The sequence below is a fragment of the Cupressus sempervirens genome, chromosome 7 (assembly GCF_028749045.1).
Source record: "Cupressus sempervirens isolate cs-2001-9-10 chromosome 7, ASM2874904v1, whole genome shotgun sequence".
Classification (NCBI taxonomy): Eukaryota; Viridiplantae; Streptophyta; class Pinopsida; order Cupressales; family Cupressaceae; genus Cupressus; species Cupressus sempervirens.
In genome coordinates this window covers 405,897,358-405,922,950 of record NC_143124.1, presented here as the reverse complement: position 1 = coordinate 405,922,950, position 25,593 = coordinate 405,897,358, and the positions used below count along the sequence as shown (strand labels likewise).

At 33.3% G+C, this 25,593-nt stretch overlaps 1 pseudogene; it reads left to right on the top strand.

Moving 5' to 3' along the window:
* Window positions 1-1,693: 1,693 nt before the first annotated feature.
* On the top strand, window positions 1,694-19,708 carry LOC149547240 (putative galactinol--sucrose galactosyltransferase 2; annotated as a pseudogene).
* Window positions 19,709-25,593: the final 5,885 nt, after the last annotated feature.

Genomic DNA, 25,593 nt, shown 5'->3' with positions numbered 1-25,593 from the left:
TCATGAAAAATGAGAGACATGTATCTCATCAACTGATATTTGTGAGAGATCTTTTGATTCTTCTATGGCCACCACAATAGTGTCAAATCTTGGAGGAAAACATCTTAAAATCTTCTCCACTACACTCTCTTCTTCAAGTGTCTCATCATGGGACCTAATTTGATTTACTAATCTAAGGATATGAGTTAACAATGAATCTATTGTATCTAATTATTTCCTATCAATAGACTCAAAACCCCTTCTTAGTGTTTGTGGTTGGTTGTCTTTACTTTTGTTATTCCCTGGTAGACTATCTATAGAATACCCCATAATTTCTTGGACATGATTCCTATTTCTATCCTTGGAAATATACTTTCATAAACCCCATGAAACATTAAAAAATAGAACTTTTGAATCTTTCTTCCTATTATCCTTCAATAAATCTTTATTGACTTGAGGGAGTGCATTATATGTTGCTGCATTTGTTGGTTTTGGGTATCCATTTTAAACAAGATCCCATGAATCTTTAGAAGAACATAATTCCATCATTTTCATTTCCCAATAATCATAATTTTCTAATTGTACTATGGGATCTGTGGATTTTTCAAGCTTATGCTTGTAGCCATGGTTGATTGTGAAAACCCCTTCTTATCTTAAGAGCTTTCCAAACAAAAAGCTTCACCCAATATCTTTGAAACCTTCAGCTTTGATACCACTAATGGTAAGAGATAAAGGAGATATAGACAACAAAATGAAACTAACCAAAAACATAAATATATAGATATAACTAGATTGCACGCACGTGCACGCGCACGCGCGCGCACACACACACACACACACACACATTAAAAAATACTAGTCTAAGGCATTACAATTTTTTTTTTCACTTAAACTCTTCAATCTCAATGTATCTAGAAAAAGATGAGGTTAAAAAATTAAAGGCATTAAAAATAATATTTCAAATCCACTGTAGAAGTAACTTCTACAAAAGATTATAAGGTTGCATGGGTACTTGGACCCACATCTCTAGTACTCGTACCCACATACCCAAGTACCAAGTACATGTATCCCAAGTACCAGGTAATCAGTGGAGAGCATCATAGCTAAGGACTTTGATTATTTTTTTTTAATTTTTAAAAATGTTTTTTTTTTGCATATCAACTTTTTGTTTATCAAGATTAATTCAATATCTAATTAGTTTGAAACTTTGATACAATATTGATTAACAATAAACTCAATCACTAATCATGTCAGAAGTTTAGCAATTGCAAAATGTCATTGTTATATGATTTATGACCTTCTTGTTCATGTTTAAAGTTTTCCTTCTCTATCATGCATGTAAACATTTATCATATATTATTATTACAAACATATAGCAAATCTGATCTGAAAACAATACATTACATTTGTAAACTTTATCCCTGTTCTTGTAATGGATATAATAATTTATCATAAATTTTTATTAAAAACATATAAAATATCTAAAACTAAAAAAAATACATTACATTTGCACACTTATCACTATTCTTATTTTGAAAAACCATTGTCATGACTCATAATTTTAGATTTTCTATAAATATAAAAGTATAATTAAAAATAAAGTTTGGTATATCCAAGTACCCCATCCTCTATTATGAAAAAATAGCTATACCCATACCCTAAGTACCCCAAGTACCCCATCCCAGTGAAACCTTGGATAAAACAAATCTTTTCAATGTTTGACTACCTTTTTGGCACTCCTAGGTTTGCAATGAGGCTACCTAATATGAAGGAAAATAAAAAGTTTTGAAAACATGGTCAAGAAGGTTGTGAAGAATTGGTTGATGGTTTGCATGATATTGCTAAGCCTCTCACAGAAATTTATGACCTCAAGTAAATGATAATGATCTAAATTTCTTTATATTGAAAGTGTCTGGTATAGAAAAGTAGTTTCTATAAACTACTAAAAACTTGCAACATATTTTTTTCCATTTTTGAAAGTATGTGTATGTATGGCATGCCCTAGCAGGTTACTGGGGTGATCTTCTACCATATGCTTCAAATTTAAAGAAATATGAAAAAACCTTAAAGTATCTAGTACAATCACCAAGAAATTTAAGTAACTTGGATGATGTAGCCATGGATAGTATGGAAAAATATGGAATTGGATTCATTAATCTAGACAAGATTGGAGAATTTTACAATGACTTGCATAGATATCTTCCTTTAGTAGGAATAGATGGTGTCAACGTAGATGTGAAAAATATAATTAAAACCCTTGGTGCTAGATTTGGAGGCTGAGTATCTCTAAGTTAAAATTTTCAACATGCACTGGAAGAATCTATAGCTAGGAGCTTCTCTAAATTTTTTTGCATACTTGTATGATCCACAACACTGATTTAATTGACAGGTATGCCTTTCTTTAGTTACATCATAGACAACTATTGTACTCTTCTATTTATGGCTTTTGATTTTTCTATTAAGAGCCTTGAGAACTTATATGGAAATAAATTCATAAAAAGCCTTGGTTCATGTGGCTCCTTGCTTTATTTCTTTCCTACATCTACTTGTGATGAAGGAATCATTGCTATTACCCCAATAAAATGTTTCAATGAGGAGAAACAACCTAAAGTTTTCAGAGGAACTGCTTCCTACACACCTTACAAACTTAGAAAATTCTAAAATATCAACGTAGTAGGAAGTTTCTCAACTCCCTCCTATGTTTTTGTTTGTAGATGCTAAAACCCTTGCTACAAAGATATGGTAATTGTTTTCTTGTTAATATTTCTTTGATTTGTTAATCCATGATTATTTCAAGAGTGTGAACTCAAAATTAGAAGCAAAAATTGCTCTTATCCTTTGAACTTTAATTGTTGGAGGGTAGATTAAAGCCCTAAAATGATTTGTAAGAGCATATGTAAATCATTGATTTTGGGGTTATATTTCAAATTAGAGAAAATGTATGGGATTTGTTTGGTCTCACATTATTTTTTCTTAGATGCTTTTATGCTAAGGCCTATCTAGTGGCTATTAATTTTTCATAGTTGCTTCTATTGAAATATTTAATACAATAGGTTAGTTTCCTCTGGAGCCAAAAGCCCACCTACCACCCTGATGGCCTATAGAACAGACAAAAATATTAATGCATGATAGATGAGTTCAATCTCAAAATAAGAGGGAAAACGTTTTTGGCAAGAGACAAAAGGAATGTATCTGATTCATTCGATAATTTGCAGTAGATAGAGAGAGAAGAAAAGTAGAGAAGTGCAAGAGCACAGAGCAAAGAAGGGAATTGATCAACAAATCAATTCAGAGTTTAGAAGATAGAAGGAAGTTTCAGTTAGTTGCATGTATTGAATCTTTTTTCATTCTGTAAGTTTTTTGATTTGATTCATCCTGTGAAATAGTGATTTCTCTAGCCATTGTTGTATACAACCACTAGATATGTAAATTTAAAGTCTAAATTTTTATTAGTTTGAAGATTTTAGGGTTTTCTAGTTGAAGCTGAATGCTCCTAGATTTTGTACTAGTTTTATATTATTTGAATAGAAAGGAAGAAAGCAAGTAGGCATACAAATCCTTGGTGTTCCCTTCTTCTATTCATCGTTGCATGATATTTTGCATTTTATAAGTTCATATTTGAAATCTTCATCCTTCAGATCTCTCCATTTTAATGGTAGAAAAAGTTTATACTGGAAGTTTGTGCAAAGATCACTCACTTTGTACAAGATGTGTTGTCTTTATCGAGTCCGCTAAGTCTCCCTCTCTTCCCTCACTAAGCTCACTTAGTTTCCTCCTTTTGCTGACCATCACCTTGTAGTGGTGACCATGCTCACTTGGCATCCACACTGCTGAGCTCACTTAGCATACACTTTTTCTGAGTTGTGCTTGTGTTTTGAGTTTACTCAACTTCTTCTTGTACTGAGTTCACTTAGCACTTGCTACATGTCACTTAACATCTTCTTATGCTAAGAAAAACTAACACTCAACACCTTCTTGTGCTGAGCAAAATTTTAGGGTTTTTATTTTATTTTGAATTGGTATCATAACTTTGAGGCCCCAAATCCATAGTAAGTTAGGGCATTTTTTTTTTGGGATATTTGACATGGCAGGAGACGCAGGAAATATATGGAAACATCCACTATCCTTTAATGGAAAAAAATATGATACATGGGCAAAGAAGATGAAAACTATAATTGTTGCTAATGATTTGTGGGAGTATGTAGTTAATGGGTTCAATGATGTGATAGACCTAGCTCAGTATGTTGCTCTCACAAATCCACAAAAGACTCAGTTGAAATAGTCAAGTAGATGCTAAGACATTAATTTGATTTCAAGGCAACAATGATAGAGACAATTTTCCCCAAGATTGCACAAGCAAATTATGCAAAGGAAGCATCAGACATCCTTGAGACAAATTTCAAGGGCATAGATAGGACTAGAGTAGTGAAGCTAAAAATTACTAGAAGAGAGTTTGAGAATATTTAGATGAAGGAAAATGAACCTATTGCAGAGTTTAGCTCATGAATCTCCACTTTGATAAACTAGCTCCAATCAAATGGAGAAGACTATGATGAGAAAATGATTGTGGAAAAGATATTGAGGAGTCTACCTCAGAAATATAAAAACCTTGTGATGACCATAGAGGAAGCAAATGACCTCACTACATTGACCATAGATGAGTTGATGGGAACTCTTTAAACCCATGAGCACTAGATAAATATATCAGCAACCATTTCCCTAGAGAAGTCTTTCAAGACTTAAGAGAATTCAAGAGGTAGGGGGAGAGGAAGAAATAACACCAATAGAGGCTCAAGAAGCAAAGATAATGGAAGGTATGATCAAAAGAATATAGGTGCAGAAATATTAGGATGAGCAAACAACCAAGAGGGAGAAAGCACTTCTCAAAATAGCTTTAGAGAAGGTAAGAAGAATTACAACTCCAATAAGAGCAATGTTGAATGCTACTACTATCATAAGTATGGGCATTATGTGAGTGAATGCTGGAAGAAATAGGGTGATCAGTCAAAGTAGAATGCTAATGTAGCTAATGTGAACATGGGAAATGCAAATAATCCCACAACTTTCATCATGTGCAACATTGGTGAAGGAAACCTTGAGGTATGATACCTAGACAAAAGTTGTAGCAACCACATGAGTGGTAACGAAAGTTCATTTTCTTTCATTGATAAGACTTTTAAGTTTGAAATTAAAATGGGAAATAATGAAACCATTACCATAGTGGGCAAAGGATCTATTATGGTCTGCACCAAGAAAGATGAGAAGAAGGAGATACAAAATGTATATTTTCCCCTAGTATAAAGCACAATTTGCTGAGTGTTGGACAACTCATTAAAATGGATACAAAGTGTTGATGGAAAATGACAAGTGTCATTCATAAGAAGGATGGGAGTAAGAGATTACTTGTTGCAGTCCAAATGAAAAAGAACCAAATGTTCCGATTGAGGATAGAGACATGTTTCTCTTCTCAAGTTAGTGCTACACCTCCCAAGCATGCATGTACAATAGTAAACTAGCAATCAACTCTTAGGAGCATGATTGAAAACTCCTCCAAGCTTTTGCATCTCAAGCATGGACGTCATGGCTTTGCTTGTTTAAATTTGTTGTAAAAGAAAAGAATGGTAGATGGTTTGCCAAGCATAGTAGATTCATATGACCAAGTGTGAGGCTTGCATTATGGGTAAGCAACATAGGCTTCCCTTTAATTCTAGAAATTCTAGAGGGGCTAGAGCACCATTATAATTGGTGCATTCTAATTTGGTAGGCCCTATGCAAACTACTGCTATTGGGGGGAGTACTTATTTTATGATATTCATAGATGATTTTAAGTCATAGGACATAGGTGTATTTTTTGAACAACAAATATGATGCATTTGATAAATTTTTTGAATTCAAAGCCCTTGCTAAAAAAGTGTTTGGACACTATGTTAAGGTCCTTAGATAAGATAGAGGAGGGGAGTATACCTTCAACATATTTTCAAATTTTTGTAGGAAGAATAACATCAAAAAAGAGCTGACAATCAACTATACTCCACAACAAAATAGAGTGGCTAAGAGGAAAAATAGGACCATTGCTGAAATGGCAAGAAGAAAGGACTCCCAACTAAATATTGGGAAGAAGTTGTAGCAACAGTGGTATATTTTATTAATAGGTGTCGTACAATGTCTATTTGTGACAAGATTCTTCTTGAGGCTTGGTTAAGGAATAAATGGATGATTGAACATTTGGGAGTGTTTGATTTCATAGAACATGTTCATGTACCTAAAGAACAAAAGAAAAAGCTATATGAGAAAGGTGTGAAGTGCATCTTCATAGGGTATAGCTTAGAATCAAAGGCTTATAGATTGTATGATCCAATTAACAAGAAGATCATCATTTCAAGAGATGTGGAATTTCTTGAAAATCAGTCATGGGATGGCTCAGTAGATAAATCCTCAAGAACTTCAAGTAAAGTTCCTACCATTGAAGAGGAAGAAGATGAATTTGGTGATTAGCAAGAAGATGGAGCAACAAACATAGATTGTAGAAAAAGGAAAAAAGGCAAGCAACCCTTAACATGTCAAGCTACAACTCCAAGCATATTAAGATAGCCATGAGCTAGTATACTAAATAGTAGACCAGTAATACTAAAAATTTATATCACTCTCATCTCCCTATTGCCAAGAAAGACCAAAAGCGTAAGGGAGATATACCAAGATGAAAGGTATGAAGAAGATTATGATGAGAGTGTAAATTTTGCATTATTTTCTCATAGTGATCCAATTTATTTTTGAGGAAGCTGTAAATGAGAATGAATGGTGTAATGCAATGGATGAGGAAATAGATGCTATTGAATGAAATGATACATCAGAGTTAACTACTTTGCCTCCAAATAAATAAGTAATTGGAGTGAAAGGGGTTTACAAGACCAAGTCCAATTTTGAAGGAAAAATAGATAGGCATAAGGCACATTTAGTGGTCAAGGGGTACAAGCAACAATACGGTAGAGATTATGATAAGACATATGCTCCAGTTGCAAAAATGCAAATCATGCATACTATCATAACAATTTTCGCCCAACACAAATGGAAGGTATATCAAATGGATATGAAGTTCACCTTCTTGAATGGTGTATTGAAGGAAGAAGTTTATGTGGAGCAACCACTTACTTATGATGTTTTGGGTGAAGAACACAAAGTGCATAGATTGAAGAGAGCTCTTTATGGGCTCAAGCAAGCTCTAGGGGCATGGTATAGCAAGATTGACTCATATTTGATGAGCAATGACTTTAGAAAAAGTGATGGTGAGCCCACTCTCTATATCAAGGCATAAAATGATAATATGTTGATTGTTGTTTTGTATGGAGATGACTTAATCTTCACTGAAAATGATAATTTCCTAATTGGTGAGTTCAAAGAGGCCATGAAGAATGAATTTGAAATAACAAACCTAGGTCTCTTAAAGTACTTTCTAGGCATAGAAGTAAAACAAATGAATGATAGCCTATTTATCTCTCAAGAAAAATATGCAAGGCAGATTTTGGAGAGATTCAAAATGCAGAATAGTAAGTCATCCCCAACACCAATAGTAGTAGGTTTGAAGTTTAGCATGGAATATTGTAGCAAAAGTGTGAATTCAAAACTATATGAGAGTATGGTTGGAAGCTTGATGTATTTGACTGCAACTCGACTAGACATGATGTATGCAGTAATTTTGATTTCCAAATTTATGGAAACACCAAAGGATTCCCATTGGCAGGAGAGAAAGAGGATCCTAAGTTATGTAAACGGTACCAAGGGATGTGGAATTTTGTATACTACTAAAAATGATTTCAAGTTTGTTGGTTACATAGATAATGATTGGGTTGTAAGTTTAGATGATAGGAAGAGAACTTATAGATACATGTTCCAAAAGGGATCGGGTGCAATTTCACAGGCACCTAAGAAGCAACCTATTGTTGCTCAATCTACAATAGAGGTTGAATATATAGCATAAAATGGATCTGCATGTCAAGCTATTTGGTTAAGGAGGACCTTGACAGATTTGAATGAAAGGCAAGAGGATGGAACCACAATTTATTGTAACAATATCTCCTCAATTGTATTGTCCAAGAATCCATTCTTCCATGGGAGAAGCAAAAACATAGAGATCAGATATCACTTCATCAAAGAGTTGGTGAAGAATGGAGATATCAAAATGGAATTTCAAAAGTCTGAGCAGTAGCTACCAAACATATTTACTAAGCCTTTAGGCATTGGAACTTTTATACACCTAAGAGAGTGTCTTGGTGTAGTTTCTTTGGATCAAGAATAATTTGTATGTGTTTGGCTTAGGACAAAGGGGGAGTGTTGAAATATTTAATGCAATAGGTCAGTTGCACCTGGAGCCAAACACCCACCTATGACCCTGATGGCTTGTAGAATGGTTAGAAACATCAATGCACGATAGGTTAGTTCAAATTTGAAATGAGAAGGAATTTTTTTTTGGCAATAGACAAACGAAATGAATCTGATTCATTCAATCAGTTGCAGCACAGAGAGAGCAGAGGAGTAGAGAAGTGAAAGAGCACAAAGAAAAGAAGCAAATTGATCAATAGACCAAGTCAGAGTTCATAAGATAGAAGGAAGTTTTAGTCAGGTGCACGTGTTGGATCTTTTTTCATTCTATAAGTTTGGTGATTTGATTCATCCTATGAAGTAGTGATTGCTCTAGGCATTTTGTATGTAGCCATTATAGCTATAAGTTTAAAGTTTAAATTTTTATGAGTTTGAAGATTTTAGGGTTTTCTAGTTGAAGCCAAATGCTCCCAATTTTTTAAATAGTTTTATATTATTTGAATAGAAAGCAAGCAAACAAGAAGACATACAAATCCTTGGTGTTTCCTTCTTATATTCTTCATTGCATGATTTTTGCAGTTGACAAGATCATATTTGAAAGCTTCATCCTTTGGCTCTCTACATTTTAATGGTGGAAAAAGCATGGATTGGAAGTCTGTGAAAATGTCACTCAGTTTATACATGACCATTTGGCTTTATCAAGTCCACCAAGTCTCCCTCTCTTCCCTCACCGAGTTCACTTGGTTTCCTTTTGTTTACCGATCTCACTCGACATCCTCTTTTTTTTGAGCATCACCTTGTAGTGGTGATTGAGCTCACTTGGCATGCAAACTGCTAAGCTCACTTGGCATACACTTTTGCCAAGTTTTCCTTGTGTGTCAAGTTCACTCAATTTCTTCTTGTGCTGAGCTCACTCAACACCCACCGCTTGTCACTCAACACCTTGTGAAAACATTTTTGGCAAGAGACAAAAGGAATGTATTTGATTCATTCGATAATTTGCAGTAGACAGAGAGAGAAGAAAAGTAGAGAAGTGCAAGAGCACAGAGAAAAGAAGGGAATTGATCAACAAATCAATTCAGAGTTTAGAAGATAAAAGGAAGTTTCAGTTAGTTGCATGTATTGAATCTTTTGTCATTCTGTAAGTTTTTTGATTTGATTCATCCTGTGAAATAGTGATTTCTCTAGCCATTGTTGTATACAACCATTAGATATGTAAAGTTAAAGTTTAAATTTTTATTAGTTTGAAGCTTTTAGGGTTTTCTAGTTGAAGCTGAATGCTCCTAGATTTTGTACTAGTTTTATATTATTTGAATAGAAAGGAAGCAAGCAAGTAGGCATACAAATCCTTGGTGTTCCCTTCTTCTATTCGTCATTGCATGATATTTTGCATTTTATAAGTTCATATTTGAAATCTTCATCCTTCAGATCTCTCCATTTTAATGGTAGAAAAAGTTTAGACTGGAAGTTTGTGCAAAGATCACTCACTTTGTACAAGATGTGTTGTCTTTATCGAGTCCACTAAGTCTCCCTCTCTTCCCTCACTAAGCTCACTTAGTTTCCTCCTTTTGCTGACCATCACCTTGTAGTGGTGACTGTGCTCACTTGGCATCCACACTGCTGAGCTCACTTAGCATACACTTTTTCTGAGTTGTCCTTGTGTTTTGAGTTTACTCAACTTCTTCTTGTACTAAGTTCACTTAGCACTTGCTACATGTCACTTAACATCTTCTTATGCCGAGAAAAACTAACACTCAACACCTTCTTGTGCTGAGAAAATTTTTAGGGTTGTTATTTTATTTTGAATTGGTATCATAACTTTGAGGCCCCAAATCCATAGTAAGTTAGGGCATTTTTTTTTTTGGGATATTTGACATGGCAGGAGATGCAGGAAATATATGGCAACATCCACTATTCTTTAATGGAAAAAATTATGATACATGGGCAAAGAAGATGAAAACTATAATTGTTGCTAATGATTTATGGGAGTATGTAGTTAATGGGTTCAATGATGTGATAGACCTAGCTTAGTATGTTGCTCTCACAAATCCACAAAAGACTCAGTTGAAATAGTCAAGGAGATGCTAAGACATTAAGTTTGACTTCAAGGCAACAATGATAGAGACAATTTTACCCAAGATTGCACAAGAAAATTATGCAAAGGAAGCATCAGACATCCTTGAGACAAATTTCAAGGGGACAGATAGGACTAGAGTAGTGAAGCTAAAAATTACTAGAAGAGAGTTTGAGAATATTTAGATGAAGGACAATGAACCTATTGCAGAGTTTAGTTCATGAATCTCCACTTTGATAAACTAGCTCAAATCAAATGGAGAAGACTATGATGAGAAAATGATTGTGGAAAAGATATTGAGAAGTCTACCTCAGAAATATAAAAACCTTGTGATGACCATAGAGGAAGCAAAGGACCTCACTACATTGACCATAGATGAGTTGATGGGAACTCTTTAAACCTATGAGCACTAGATAAATAGATCAGCAACCATTTCCCTAGAGAAGTCTTTCAAGGTCTAAGAGAATTCAAGAGGTAGGGGGAGAGGAAGAAATAACACCAATAGAGGCTGAAGAAGAAAAGATCATGGAAGGTATGATCAAAAGAATATAGGTTCAGAAATATTAGGATGAGCAAACAACCAAGAGGGAGAAAGCACTTCTCAAAATAGCTCTAGAGAAGGTAAGAAGAATTACAACTCCAATAAGAGCAATGTTGAATGCTACTACTATCATAAGTATGAGCATTATGTGAGTGAATGCTGGAAGAAATAGGGTGATCAGTCAAAGCAGAATGCTAATGTAGCTAATGTGAACATGGGAAATGCAAATAATCCCACAACTTTCATCATGTGTAACATTGGTGAAGGAAACCTTGAGGTATGATACCTAGACAAAAGTTGTAGCAACCAAATGAGTGGTAACGAAAGTTCATTTTCTTTCATTGATAAGACTTTTAAGTTTGAAATTAAAATGGGAAATAATGAAACCATTACCATAGTGGGCAAAGGATCTATTATGGTCTGCACCAAGAAAGATGATAAGAAGGAGATACAAAATGTATATTTTCCCCCAGTATGAAGCACAATTTGATGAGTGTTGGACAACTCATTCAAAATGGATAAAAAGTGTTGATGGAAAATGACAAGTGTCATTTATAATAAGGATGGGACTAAGAGATTACTTGTTGCAGTCCAAATGACAAAGAACCAAATGTTCCCATTGAGGATAGAGACATGTTTCTCTTCCCAAGTTAGAGCTACACCTCCCAAGCATGCATGTATAATAGTATACTAGCAATCAACTCTTAGGAGCATGATTGAAAACTCCTCCAAGCTTTGGCATCTCAAGCATGGACATCATGGCATTGCTGGTTTAAATTTGTTGTCCAAGAAAAGAATGGTAGATGGTTTGCCAAGCATAGTAGATTCATATGACCAAGTGTGAGGCTTGCATTTTGGGTCAGCAACATAGGCTTCCCTTTAACTCTAGAAATTCTAGAGGGGCTAGAGCACCATTAGAATTGGTGCATTATAATTTGGTAGGCCCTATGCAAAATACTACTTTTGGGGGGAGTACTTATTTTATGATATTCATAGATGATTTTAGTCATAGGACATGGGTGTATTTTTTGAACAACAAATATGACGCATTTGATAATTTTTTTGAATTCAAAGCCCTAGCTAAAAAAGAGTTTGGACACTATGTTAAGGTCCTTAGATAAGATAGAGGAGGGGAGTATACCTCCAACATGTTTGCAAATTTTTGTAGGCAGAATAACATCAAAAAAGAGCTGACAATCAACTATACTCCACAACAAAATAGAGTGGCTTAGAGGAAAAATAGGACCATTGCTGAAATGACAAGAAGAAAGGACTCCCAACTAAATATTGGGAAGAAGATGTAGCAAAAGTGGTATATTTTATTAATAGGTGTCGTACAATGTCTATTTGTGACAAGATTCTTCTTGAGGCTTGGTTAAGGAAGAGATGGACAATTGAACACTTGGGAGTGTTTGATTGCATAGCACATGTTCATGTACCTAAAGAACAAAAGAAAAAGCTATATGAGAAAGGTGTGAAGTGCATCTTCATAGGGTATAGCTCAGAATCAAAGGCTTATAGATTGTATGATCCAATTAACAAGAAGATCATCATTTCAAGAGATGTGGAGTTTCTTGAAAATCAGTCATGGGATGGGTCAGTAGATAAATCCTCAAGAACTTCAAGTAAAGTTCCTACCATTGAAGAGGAAGAAGATGACTTTGGTGATTAGCAAGAAGATGGAGCAACAAACATAGATTGTAGAAAAAGGAAAAAAGGCAAGCAACCCTTAACATGTCAAGCTAAAACTCCAAGCACATCAAGATAGCCACGAGATAGTATACTAAATAGTAGACCAGTAATACTAAAAATTTATATCACTCTCATCTCCCTATTGCCAAGAAAGACCAAAAGCATAAGGGAGATATACCAAGATGAAAGGTATGAAGAAGATTATGATGAGAGTGTAAATTTTGCATTATTTTCTCATAGTGATCCAATTTATTTTTGAGGAAGCTATAAATGAGAAGAAATGGTGTAATGCAATGGATGAGGAAATAGATGCTATTGAAAGAAATGATACATCAGAGTTAACTACTTTGCCTCCCAATAAATAAGTAATTGGATTGAAAGGGGTTTACAAGACCAAGTCCAATTTTGAAGGAAAAATAGATAGGCATAAGGCACATTTAGTGGTCAAGGGGTACATGCAACAATATGGTAGAGATTATGATAAAACATATGCTCCAGTTGCAAAAATGCAAATCATGCATACTGTCATAACAATTTTAGCCCAACACAAATGGAAGGTATATCAAATGGATATGAAGTCCACCTTCTAGAATGGTGTATTGAAGGAAGAAGTTTATGTGGAGCAACCACTTAGTTATGAAGTTTTGGGTGAAGAACACAAAGTGCATAGATTGAAGAGAGCTCTTTATGGGCTCAAGCAAGCTCTAGGGGCATGGTATAGCAAGATTGACTCATATTTTATGAGCAATGGCTTTAGAAAAAATGATGGTGAGCCCACTCTCTATATCAAGGCATAAAATTATAATATGTTGATTGTTATTTTGTATGTAGATGACTTAATCTTCAGTGAAAATGATAATTTACTAATTGGTGAGTTCAAAGAGGCCATGAAGAATGAATTTGAAATAACAAACCTAGGTCTCTTAAAGTACTTTCTAGGCATAGAAGTAAAACAAATGCATGATGGCCTATTTATCTCTCAAGAAAAATATGCAAGGAAGATTTTGGAGAGATTCGAAATGTAGAATAGTAAGTCAACCCCAACACCAATAGTCGTAGGTTTGAAGTTGAGCATGGAATATTGTAGAAAAAGTGTGAATCCAACACTATATGAGAGTATGGTTGGAAGCTTGATGTATTTGACTGCAACTCGACTAGACATGATGTATGCAGTAATTTTGATTTCCAAATTTATGGAAACACCAAAGGATTCCCATTGGCAGGAGAGAAAGAGGATCCTAAGGTATGTAAATAGTACCAAGGGATTTTTAATTTTGTATACTACTAAAAATGATTTCAAGTTGGTTGGTTATATAGATAATGATTGGGCTGTAAGTTTAGATGATAGGAAGAGAACTTCCAGATACATGTTCCAAAAGGGACCGGGTGCAATTTCTCAGGCACTTAAGAAGCAACCTATTGTTGCTCAATATACAATAGAGGTTGAATATATAGCATAAAATGGATCTGCATGTCAAGCTATTTGGTTAAGGAGGACCTTGACAGATTTGAATGAAAGGCAAGAGGATGGAACAAAAATTTATTGTAACAATATCTCCTCAATTGCATTGTCCAAGAATCCATTCTTCCATGGGAGAAGCAAACACATAGAGATTAGATATCACTTCATCAAAGAGTTGGTGAAGAATGGGGATATCAAAATGGAATTTCACAAGTCTGAGAAGTAGCTACCAAACATATTTACTAAGCCTTTAGGCATTGGAACTTTTATACACCTAAGAGAGTGTCTTGGTGTATTTTCTTTGGATCAAGAATGATTTGTATATGTTTGGCTTAGGACAAAGGGGGAGTGTTGAAATATTTAATACAATAGGTCAGTTCTACCTGGAGCCAAACACCCACCTATGACCTTGATGGCTTGTAGAATGGTTAGAAACATCAATGCACGATAGGTTAGTTCAAATTTGAAATGAGAGGGAAATTTTTTTTGGGAATAGACAAAAGGAATGAATCTGATTCATTCAATCAGTTGCAACACAGAGAGAGCAAAGGAGTAGAGAAGTGAAAGAGCACAAAGAAAAGAAGAAAATTGATCAATAGACCTAGTCAGAGTTCATAAGATAGAAGGAAGTTTTAGTCAGTTGCACGTGTTGGATCTTTTTTCATTCTATAAGTTTGTTGATTTGATTCATCCTATGAAGTAGTGATTGCTCTAGGCATTTTGTATGTAGCCATTATAGCTATAAGTTTAAAGTTTAAATTTTTATGAGTTTGAAGATTTTAGGGTTTTCTAGTTGAAGCCAAATGCTCCCAATTTTTTAAATAGTTTTATATTATTTGAATAGAAAGAAAGTGAACAAGAAGACATACAAATCCTTGGTGTTTCCTTCTTATATTCTTCATTGCATGATTTTTTCATTTGACAAGTTCATATTTGAAAGCTTCTTCCTTTGGCTCTCTACATTTTAATGGTGGAAAAAACATGGATTGGAAGTCTATGAAAATGTCACTCAGTTAATACATGACCATTTGGCTTTATCAAGTCCACCAAGTCTCCCTCTCTGCCCTCACCGAGTTCACTCAGTTTCCTTTTGTTTACCAATCTCACTCGACATCCTCTTTTTGTCGAGCATCACCTTGTAGTGGTGATTGAGCTCACTTGGCATGCACACTACTGAGCTCACTTGGCATACACTTTTGCCAAGTTTTCTTTGTGTGTCAAGTTCACTCAATTTCTTCTTGTGCTGAGCTCACTCAACACCCACTGCTTGTCACTCAACACCTTTTGCTAAGAAAAACTTCTAGGGTTGTGATTTTATTTTCACAACTTCTTTAAAAGAGCTTATATTATTGATGACTATTTTGGAAGAAAAATTAACATTAGTAGATTTGATTCCTCATCTTCCTACCTAATGCTACACTCAATGCTAAAGAATTTTTAGAAACTTCTCCAATATTTTCCACACTCTTCTGCAAAAGATTCTAGACCTGCACTAATAAAAAACATAACATTTCATCCAAAAATTAACAAAACATAAATAATAGTTAAAATATAATCATTATTTTGTACTTTTTTTATCAAGATAGTTCCACCGATTTTTATTCTACTCATTTCTTCCTAGCATATTTTTGTTTGTATGAAATTCTTCATGAAGTATAGCCAAGTTTAAATCCTCAATGTTGAATATAATAACATATAATAGAAAAATAATTTATACATGCTACCTTTCTTTAAATGAGAAAGTCTCAACTAGCAATTTCCAATTAGACAATAGTACAAAATAATCTATGACAAAAGAAGATTTCTTCTCAAGATATCATAGTCATGAAACTCAATCCATGGAAATAATTCATTTGGAGGTATTTTCTACACAATTTACCATCATTTCATTATATTTCTTCTCATTGCATTTGTTTCTTCTGATAATCCAACCTCAAAAGATATATAAGATTATAAATATTTAAGGGATTAACATCGTTTACCTTACCTAATTAGAAAACTTTGACTTCTAGGTTCCAACTCTGAGGAAGTGTTTAAGTAGTTCCAAGAAGACTGCTATTGTAAGAGCATCATAAGATTTTATGCCAACAAATCCAACATCACAAATTCTACATATTATTTATGTGGCTGTCAACAACCTACTTTTGGGATAGGTTATGCTATCTGATTGGGATATGTTTCATGTAAGTGAGAAATTTATATAGCAATGCCCTGTGGTTTAACAAAAAGAAATCTTAAGAATTTTATGACCTAATTATTCTGTCATCTATATTGTAGAGTAAACATATTGCATCAAAATATCATGCTGCAACAAGGGTTGTTTGAGGCTATGGAATATATGTCAAGTATAAAGTTATACCATCTAACTACTCATTGGTTTAGAGTAAGAGCTTGTGAGATTCATGTTTTTAATCCTCCTTAACTATGACCTTAGAATTTAGAGTTCATTAGGGCTATTGATATCTATGTGTGCACATGAATTTGTACTTCCTACCTATTATAGTATCAGTTCTAATTGACTTAGTATAAGTTATTGTAACCAAAGAGAATCTTGAATCTTATAGTGATAGCCCTCATGATCATGACTTCAAGGTTCAAAAAAAGATCATCCTCCATGATGGATTAGTTCTTTGAGTAAGATTTCCTTGAAGACCCACCCAAAATTGTGTCTTTCTTGATGCCATAGGGGATAGGAAAAGGTGTTTTTGATATCACTTACACTATATAAGCCATTAATTTTTCTGTAGTTTATGAATTGTTCTGATTTTTTCTACAATCATCTCTCACTTGTTTGAATGTGTTTATCAGTTGGTTTTACAACTTTCTTAAGATATGGAACATGAATGCATGTACAGGAGTTGTTGGGGTGTTCAATTTCCAAGGAGCTAGATGGTCAAATGTACATAAATACATTGAGGCCTATGAAAATCCTTATGAATTTGTTACAGGGTGTGTGCATCCATTAGATGTGGAATCTTTACAAAATATTCTAGAAGGAGAATGGAATGCAGATTGTGCAATGTATTCCCATAGAATAGGTTTGTCATTACAAAACATTTTATATTCTTTTACTATGATATTTAACTACCTATTCAAATGTCTTTGAAAAAAAGAATCATGGATTAGTTCAAATTCAAGGTTTATATTGCCCTACATACACTCAACATCTTCCTAATCTGAAAGTAGTCTTTGGGGTGCAATTTCCTAGATGGTTTTGTTGGGCTTCAAGGCATCCTAATGTTCTCTAGTGTAGATTTATAATAGAATATCATATGTTTAGGACAAGAGGTCCTCTAGAAAACAAAATATATGTAAGAAATTAAAAAACATATAATAAATCTTATAAATAAACATATAATTTGACAACTCTAAAATAAAAAAATTAACTATTGAACAACTAACTAAATGTTAGTATCAACATAGTATGATGGTTAAGTTGTGTTGTTGCTAGATTTGTAAATGGGGATGAGGTCCATATTTACTTGATATCTTCATATATCATTAGAACTAAAATTATAGAAAGGAAAAGCCACTCTTGGAAACATGTAAAAAAAAAAAAAAAACGTAAACCTTAGTTATTATACACTATACACTATGGGAAAAAATCAACATCCAAAAAATAAAGTTCACTTTTCATTTTCTATTAGTTAGAGAAAAAATTGGGTGGCTGATTTTGTTTCTCCTGTCCTTTTATATGAAGCCTCAAAAAACTCTAAAAAATGATCTTTGACAGTCTCGCTTAAGACTCTAGAATATGAAGTTTATATAGGTAGTCCCATAATGGTCAAATTGACTAAACTTCTAGCTTTTCCTTCATTTCGACAATGCTTTTAGTTCTATAGGGTATGGAGCTATAATGAATAGAAAAAATGCTGTATTTTTTTGAAATTTTCAAAGTAGAATTAATGGATTGTTTGAATTAAAATAGGAAAGGTAAACTCTGAGAAGGAGGGGGGTTTGTGAATCAATGCTTTAAACTTTATCCCATAAAATATTCAGCACACATCCATCTCGTATATTCAATAAGTAAACTAAAATACCATGTAAAGCATATACATCTAATGTATGTAAACAAGTAAGCATTCACACATACATGACACTATATATGATTACCCAAAAACCATTCAATGAGAAGGTAAACTTGGGGTGAGGATGAAACCTACAAATCTTAACTACTACAATAATAAAGTGTATCCAATTAAGGTTACAATGTTTGATCATGAAACATGATCTACCCTATTAAAATCTTACAAAAACTATGAGGTCTTACCCTATTATGGGATTTCAACACCCTATTAGAAGTGTGCCTGGTTAAAGGAATTCAACTCACAATTAAGTAAGCACCTTGTTAGAGGATTTCAATACACCCTATTAGGACTATTCTATTAAGAGATTTAAGTGATTCACCTATTAGAATGTATCAACAATGATCTTCTAATTAGCACTATGTTTCTTGATGATAGATCACCTCTATGCTGATGTGTGCTTGATCCTTCTTGATCAGATGTCTCTCTGCTATTCATTGTTTCCTTCCTCTGTTCTCTTTTAACCGATTCTACAATTCAATTTAGATCATAATACCTTCATTACCATTAATGTCCTAGTTTGTAGATTCAAAAATCTCCATGAACATTCATTTGTTTCCTCTCCCCATCCTTTAAAATATTTAGGGTTTGTCTTCCTTAAGAAGACTTAGGTCACTTAGGGTTAGGTATGAATCAACGGTTGTGATTCATCAATATTGTCACCTAAACCTTCCTTTTACCTAATTTAATGCATGTTATACATAGGGACTTCAAGTTAAGATTTTTCCTTATCACCAAAATATCATAATTCAATCCTTAAGTAGGCCCAAAAAAGGTTTACATAGTAGTTTGAGCCAATACAAACAACTATGATAAAATTGTGTTACTCGACACCTAAAGTCTCTAGTGCTTGGCACTAACTATGAATTCAATGATATCACTTGGAATTTGAATGAATTGACATGCACAATTTTCCTAGCTCTTGAATTAGTTGTAACATACTATCCACTTGACACATGAGTAACTCAATATAAGATTTACTCAACACTCACTATTTACTTGACATGCTCTAATTTACATGTTGTGCTTGACATATGTTACTTGTTCGGTATAAACTATATAAATGACTTAAGTGTATAGAAAATCACTTTTCAAAACCAATTTGAGATAAAAATGATCATACTCTAGGATCCAAAATATGCTTTACAAAGGTGGATTTAAACCACTGTTCCAAAATTTGCTTGGTAGACTCCAAAAATCCACTTTAATGAAGTATGAAAATCTCAATGTTAAATTGTATTTATTTTTGTAAATTTTTGGAGGATTATAATAGTAATTTCTTTTTTGCAATTTCAAGGCTCATTGATATGTATAATGCTAGAGGTGTTGTTGAGAGTATGAAGTGTATTGATGAAGACAGTAAGTCTTCAATTAAGATGAAAGTGAGAGGCTATTGAAAATTTGGAGCATATACAAGAAAGAACCCAACAATATTCCTTGTGATAATGAAACAAGTAGATCATTCTTATGAAAGTATGAATTGTTTACTAACTCTTATTGTTCTAGCTTCTGTTGTCTCAAACAAAATCACAAGTCAAGAAACTAAAGTTCAATTCTAAATTGCAATAGTGATTAATTATGTTTGAGTAGGAGATTGGTGACATTAGATTTGTCCATGTGGGGAAATACGTCCACTACCATTTAATAATTGATATGTGATAACTTGGTTGATTGTTCAAAAAATTGGAAATAAAGACACATCTCATGGGTTTTGTTTTGTATTTAAAATATTCTTTTGATAGGATGGCTTAAGTCTCTACATTTCCATATTTGTTCCCCCATTTTCTCCCTTTATATCTCCCTCTGCTTTCCGTATTCTACTAAGTCATACAAATCTCTGTTATAGAGGAAATGTATTTTGACTAAGCTTTATAAATTTTGGGGTAGCTGAAATTTGCATTTTGACTATGCATACATTTATTTGTACACAATTATTCATGAACAAGTAGACTGTACATGTCATAGAGATCAAAATCTTATACTAACTAAAGAGGATGATTAGTCAAGTCAACATCAACTACTAATGACTTAGCTCAACCACTACACTCGAAGAATTTGTGATACTGAGGTGGATTATATGCGCCAAGTAGTGAGTGTCCTCTCCATGGCCCCTCTTAACTTCTTTCATTCCCCTTTTTACCCAACACAAATCCAACCTTGAAATTTGTTCATGTCATATGCAAGTTACAATAATAAGGATTTCAACTTGATCAATATTTATTTGCATGCAAAATAGGCTCATTTGGCCATTTAAACAATGTATGGACATCAATTAGATGTCAATTCAACATGCTATATTATCTAAATCAATAAGATGTTGGACTTCATTTTTCAAACATATATAATTTTTTGTAATGTGCTTGAGTTGATAATGGTGTTGAAGAAAGTATTTTGAGTCAAATGAAGGTGAAAAATGTTTAGAAGAGTCTGTAGAATGGATACAATGAAGCCTCAATATATTATTATTAATTAAAATCAAAGCATGCAATGATACAAGGCTTGAAAAAGAGGAATGAATTCACAATGTTTGAATTTAGAAGAGAAGTGGGATAGAATATGGATGGTCATTGATTTTGCATGATAATTAATGTGATTAGAAGATTTTTATTTTTCTATCTTGATAAGTTGCATGTGCCAAGTTTATGTATTCTTTTTTTTTAAAGAGGGGTAAATGCTTTGACCTGTCCAGCTATGAACTAGTGAGGCCACAAACAGGGGACCTCATCCCCATTAGATTTGAAGCTTGATGGAAAGGATAACAACTCAACAACTTAACCATCACAACATGCTACTATTGGTGCCAAGTTTATGTATTCTCAAGTGTAGTAGTAAATTGTATATACTTTATAAGATATTATCTGGATAATTATCTAGAGCACTATGATGGTATCATGCAAAGAAATATGCATATATATTATTGAATGTTATCACAAGTAGTAAGTTAATTCTTGATAAATTACCTCATAGATCTAGATTCTGTTGATCTTTTGAAGGTTGATTTTTACTATCGAAAAAGAAGTGCAAGTAGTATAATCAAAATAAGTCCATTGATGAATATAAATACTACTAATTTATTGTTTTGTTTTCTTCAAAATCTATTCTAAAAAATTAAGAAACATATTAATCGTACACATTGCAGAAATTTATTAGTTCTTAAGGAATGCTAAACATTAGGGTTTTCTTTTTAGAAAGTAATGAAAACCCTAGAAATGAAAAAGTGGTGAATAAGAAAGCTTGGATTTCCTTTTTTAATTTTTCGGTCAAATTATTTCACTGCCACTTAACAACAAATATTCCAACGTGGGCAAATGAATATACAACTAGAAATCACACCTTACTGTGAAATAGGTACGCCATGTTTTGGTGTAAATATTTGTCTTACCTAATACTTATATAGGTAACAAAAATGAGACATTTTATTTATTCATCATAGTAAATATAATATATTTTTTAATCAACAAGCACCTTAACCATTAGGCAAGAGAGTGAAAGGAACAACAATTGATGTGAAAGCCTCTTTAGTTCCAAACAAGAGCACCTTTGTACTTTCAAATATTTTTCAAGTTCCATAAATATGAAAACATGGTTTAGTAAATTCCTAGTCCATCCAGTGGAAATTTTTCTTTATAGTACTATAAAGTGTTTGGTCCATTTTTCTGTGTGATGAAATGTTATTTAAACTTGTGTAGATTACAAACTTATAATTAAAAAATATCTTATATTAATTAGATTTTAATTACAAGATTATAATTTTTATTGTATGCATCTAAAATATAATTCAATCTTACCTGTATTAGTTGTTCCAAATTTGGTATTAGTAAAGAAGTTATATTTGATAATGTTAGAAGGCACATCTCCTCTTCTTTTCGTCATGCAACAAATAGGTTTTATTGAATTCATGCATATCTTTCATATGTGAATGACGGTTGAATGCAAAGGTCTTCAAGTTCACTTACTCTTGATATTGCTATGAATGATAGCCCTTTTTGGTCAATGTATGCAATGTTAATTGTTTTCTTTTGTAGTGTAAACCCTTGAGACTTGTGTATTGTTAGAGCCCATGCCATTTTCAAAGGTATTTGTTTGTGAATGCCATAATTTATTCATAGCACTAGAATATTTTTTGGGTTGTTATGGTTTCAAGGTGGCTCAATGTAGTTTTAAAAGTCAACAATTACAAATAAATGGAGCTGAGGTGGCTTTTCACCATCATTGTATATTATTTTTTTGACTTGTCCTAGTGCAACATTGACAAAACCAATTTCCACCATAAGTTTGCACATAGCATGACATTTTGGTCAATGCATAGGAGGATATTTTATTGAATTTGTTCTTCATCTAGTTTTAAACACGTTAAACCTTTAATTTTATCTGTTTGATAGGGCAACTAGTTTTGCTAAAGAGTGTACCATGCATTTGTTATGTATTAATACCATATCATTTGTGGAGAAAAGATGTATGCTTGATGAAAACAAAGTGTTCTCTTTCAAGATTATTGTGGAGCCTAATCTTGACATTAGAATCCTCCAATCTACAGTTGTTGATATTGCATTTCATACATTTGATAGGAGTTCACGAAACTACATTTGAAAAATATTATCTCAACTTTGTCAAAATATTTTTTCTACTGTAACAATACTTTTGAAGCTGCACCATAGTGTTCCACCATAGTAGCTAGAAGCATACATTGGTATGTCTTTGATTAGTGGTAGTTGTCCCAAGTCACCGAATACAACAACTGATCATCCTCTGAAGGGCCTATGATTCTGAGTAGGGAATTATTGTTGCAATTAAGTGTCATTATTTTCTTGTAACTTTGGTCCAATAATACTCCTTTCATTTATTATAGCATAGAGAATGAACTGCATGCTCTTTTGGAAGGCTGCAAGTGCTTGTCCCTATAGGGTGCCATTTCCTTGATTGGTATTTAGAGAGAAGTATGAATTGTCAAAGCTTGATTGTTGAATGTTGATATGCATATAGGTAATAGTAATAAAATTTGTGACTATACATGTGGCATTAAGTTTACCATTATGTACCTAACTCTTTTTATGAGGTGTGACTTTCTCCTGCCTACTGTTCCTTGAACAATAATCTTTAAAGGTAATTGTTGAGTGCTAGAATGTAGATGTCCTACAATAATATTATGTGCCTTCTTTTGCACTGCTAACAATACATTTTCTGTAGGGGAATAGCTATTTGAGGGGCATGAAATGCTAGGTGATTTGATTGTATGAATGTTATAGCTAGTTTAATTTGGAGAGTGCTCAATTCCTGATCTTCCCACTTATTGTTCAAATCAAAATCATGGCTTCCTAGCATGTATAGGTCATTTAAGTGGATAGGAAAACTTGGGTATATTCCTACCAAGACTTTCCATTCATTAGTGATACTATCTGGTATGATATTTTTATTATCTTCTGGGCTAGCAACTTCATTTTCTTTTATTGGTTAATGACCATTTCTGCGTATATGTCAAGGTTTGTATTGTCTTGCATAAATTTCCCAATTTTTTTACAATTTTCTCAATTGATGCACCTATATCTATTTGAATGTTGCAAAATGTTTTAGATAGCAGTAATTAAGTCCAACAAAAGGATTCACAATTCTTTTCTTCCTTTGTAGGGATGGCTATGTAGCATGGACTGAGATAGAAAATTTAGCATTGGTGGGACACTTTCCATTGTATTTTTTTTTTAACTATTCTTGAAGGTCCATATTTAAGTTACTTTGATAAATGAAGTATTCTCTAAATATTTATGTCATGATATGTATGCTTCAATTTTGTTTTGGTATGTTAGTTCTCTGAGGGGTGAAATTCATAGACGTTTGGGGTTTTGTTGGTTGACAATTAAAGATACAAATATTCTGCTACATATGGAGAGTGGTAATTTGAGCAAGAGATGGCTATTTTTGTTGGGTACTAATATCATGATCCACAAGGTTTTTCATAAGAATTTTCTAAAAAGAAAGTTGTGTTGGATTTTAGAGTTTAGATTGGTTGAGATTCAGGTCAACATGGAGTGATACATTTCTGATTTTTTCAAAAACTTTGTTGCATATTATACAATATATTTGAGTACAACATCAATTGAAAGGATGATCTAGAAATCTACATTGGCCTTGCAAATGGATAGTGTAGGTTTAGATAGTCATCATTACGAGTAGGGGCATGTGTTGCATGTCCATGTTTGTGGTAACATAATGTTTTTGATTTTCAAATGTACTCCAAGGGGCTTTATATCAACATGTAGGAATAGAACCTTTCATCCTAAGGTATGTTTGGAGGGTACATTTAGTGTGACATTGTACACAATTTACTAATTCAATGTAGTCTATTATTAGGTTTGTGTTATTGATCATTGTTGTATCCAACAAGTCATTAAGAAGAGATCAATGTATTTTTTAGTTGTGCAAATTCAGACTTCATGGGTTCCATGCAAATATATACCTATTGATGAAATCAAGTTCATTTTGTATGGATTGGATATCATTCTATTTTAAGCTATTAATGTCTAGTGCTTAGCATAGCTAGATGAACTCATGGATATGTGTAGATCCCCTATGTTCCCATTCATACATGATATTTTAAAACATTCTTAGGAACTACAAGGGCTTGACAAAATTATTGAAAGTGGAAGTGTTGTAGAGCTATACCCGTACCAGTGATCTATTGCATGCAGAAGCTTGTCTAAGACCTCCTCTCAAAATATTGTAAATATATAGCACATATAGAGTGTTGTAAGGTGTGGATTTTGAATAATGTTTTGTAGCCTCGACATTGTTGCTGCACTAGGTGTGTTGGTTCAATGTATGGCATGGTCTTATGCAAGTCTATACATTTGGTTTTTGCTGCAATAAGAGTGTAAAATTGAGTTGGAAAACCTATTTGAATGACCAGGTCAATAAAATTTCCTCTTCATTGACTCCATAATGTGCACATGCCACAAATTGATGAGCTGAATCACATGAGTTTGTCAAAAATCATTTCATTAGGAAAGTCCTTTAATCTTAGGCATTGGTCTATAACTGATGTTGGCATTGAATTGTCAAGTTGCTTATGAACAAATACTTGTGTTGTGGCTTGGCTTCGATGGTTCATAAGGATATTAAGTATGAAGTACCTAAAATGCATGTGCTAACCAAACATATTATCATGGTATTAGATGAGGTGGTTAGCATATTCATGTAGCTTGACATCTTTTATATGATGTTGTTTGAATGAAAACTTCCCTTGTAGAAATAAACATGTGAAAGTCATTACAATTTCATTTGTGTATTTATTGATGGGAGATGTAGAAAAATTTGGCCATTGTATGGTTGGACTTAGTTGTCCTTCTCCTAATTGTAGTAAAGATCATACCTCTTCTATTTCTCTGCATGAATTGGGTAGGTCTAGCACAAATGAATTTTTGTGCATGATTTCCTCTATTAGATCTTCTTC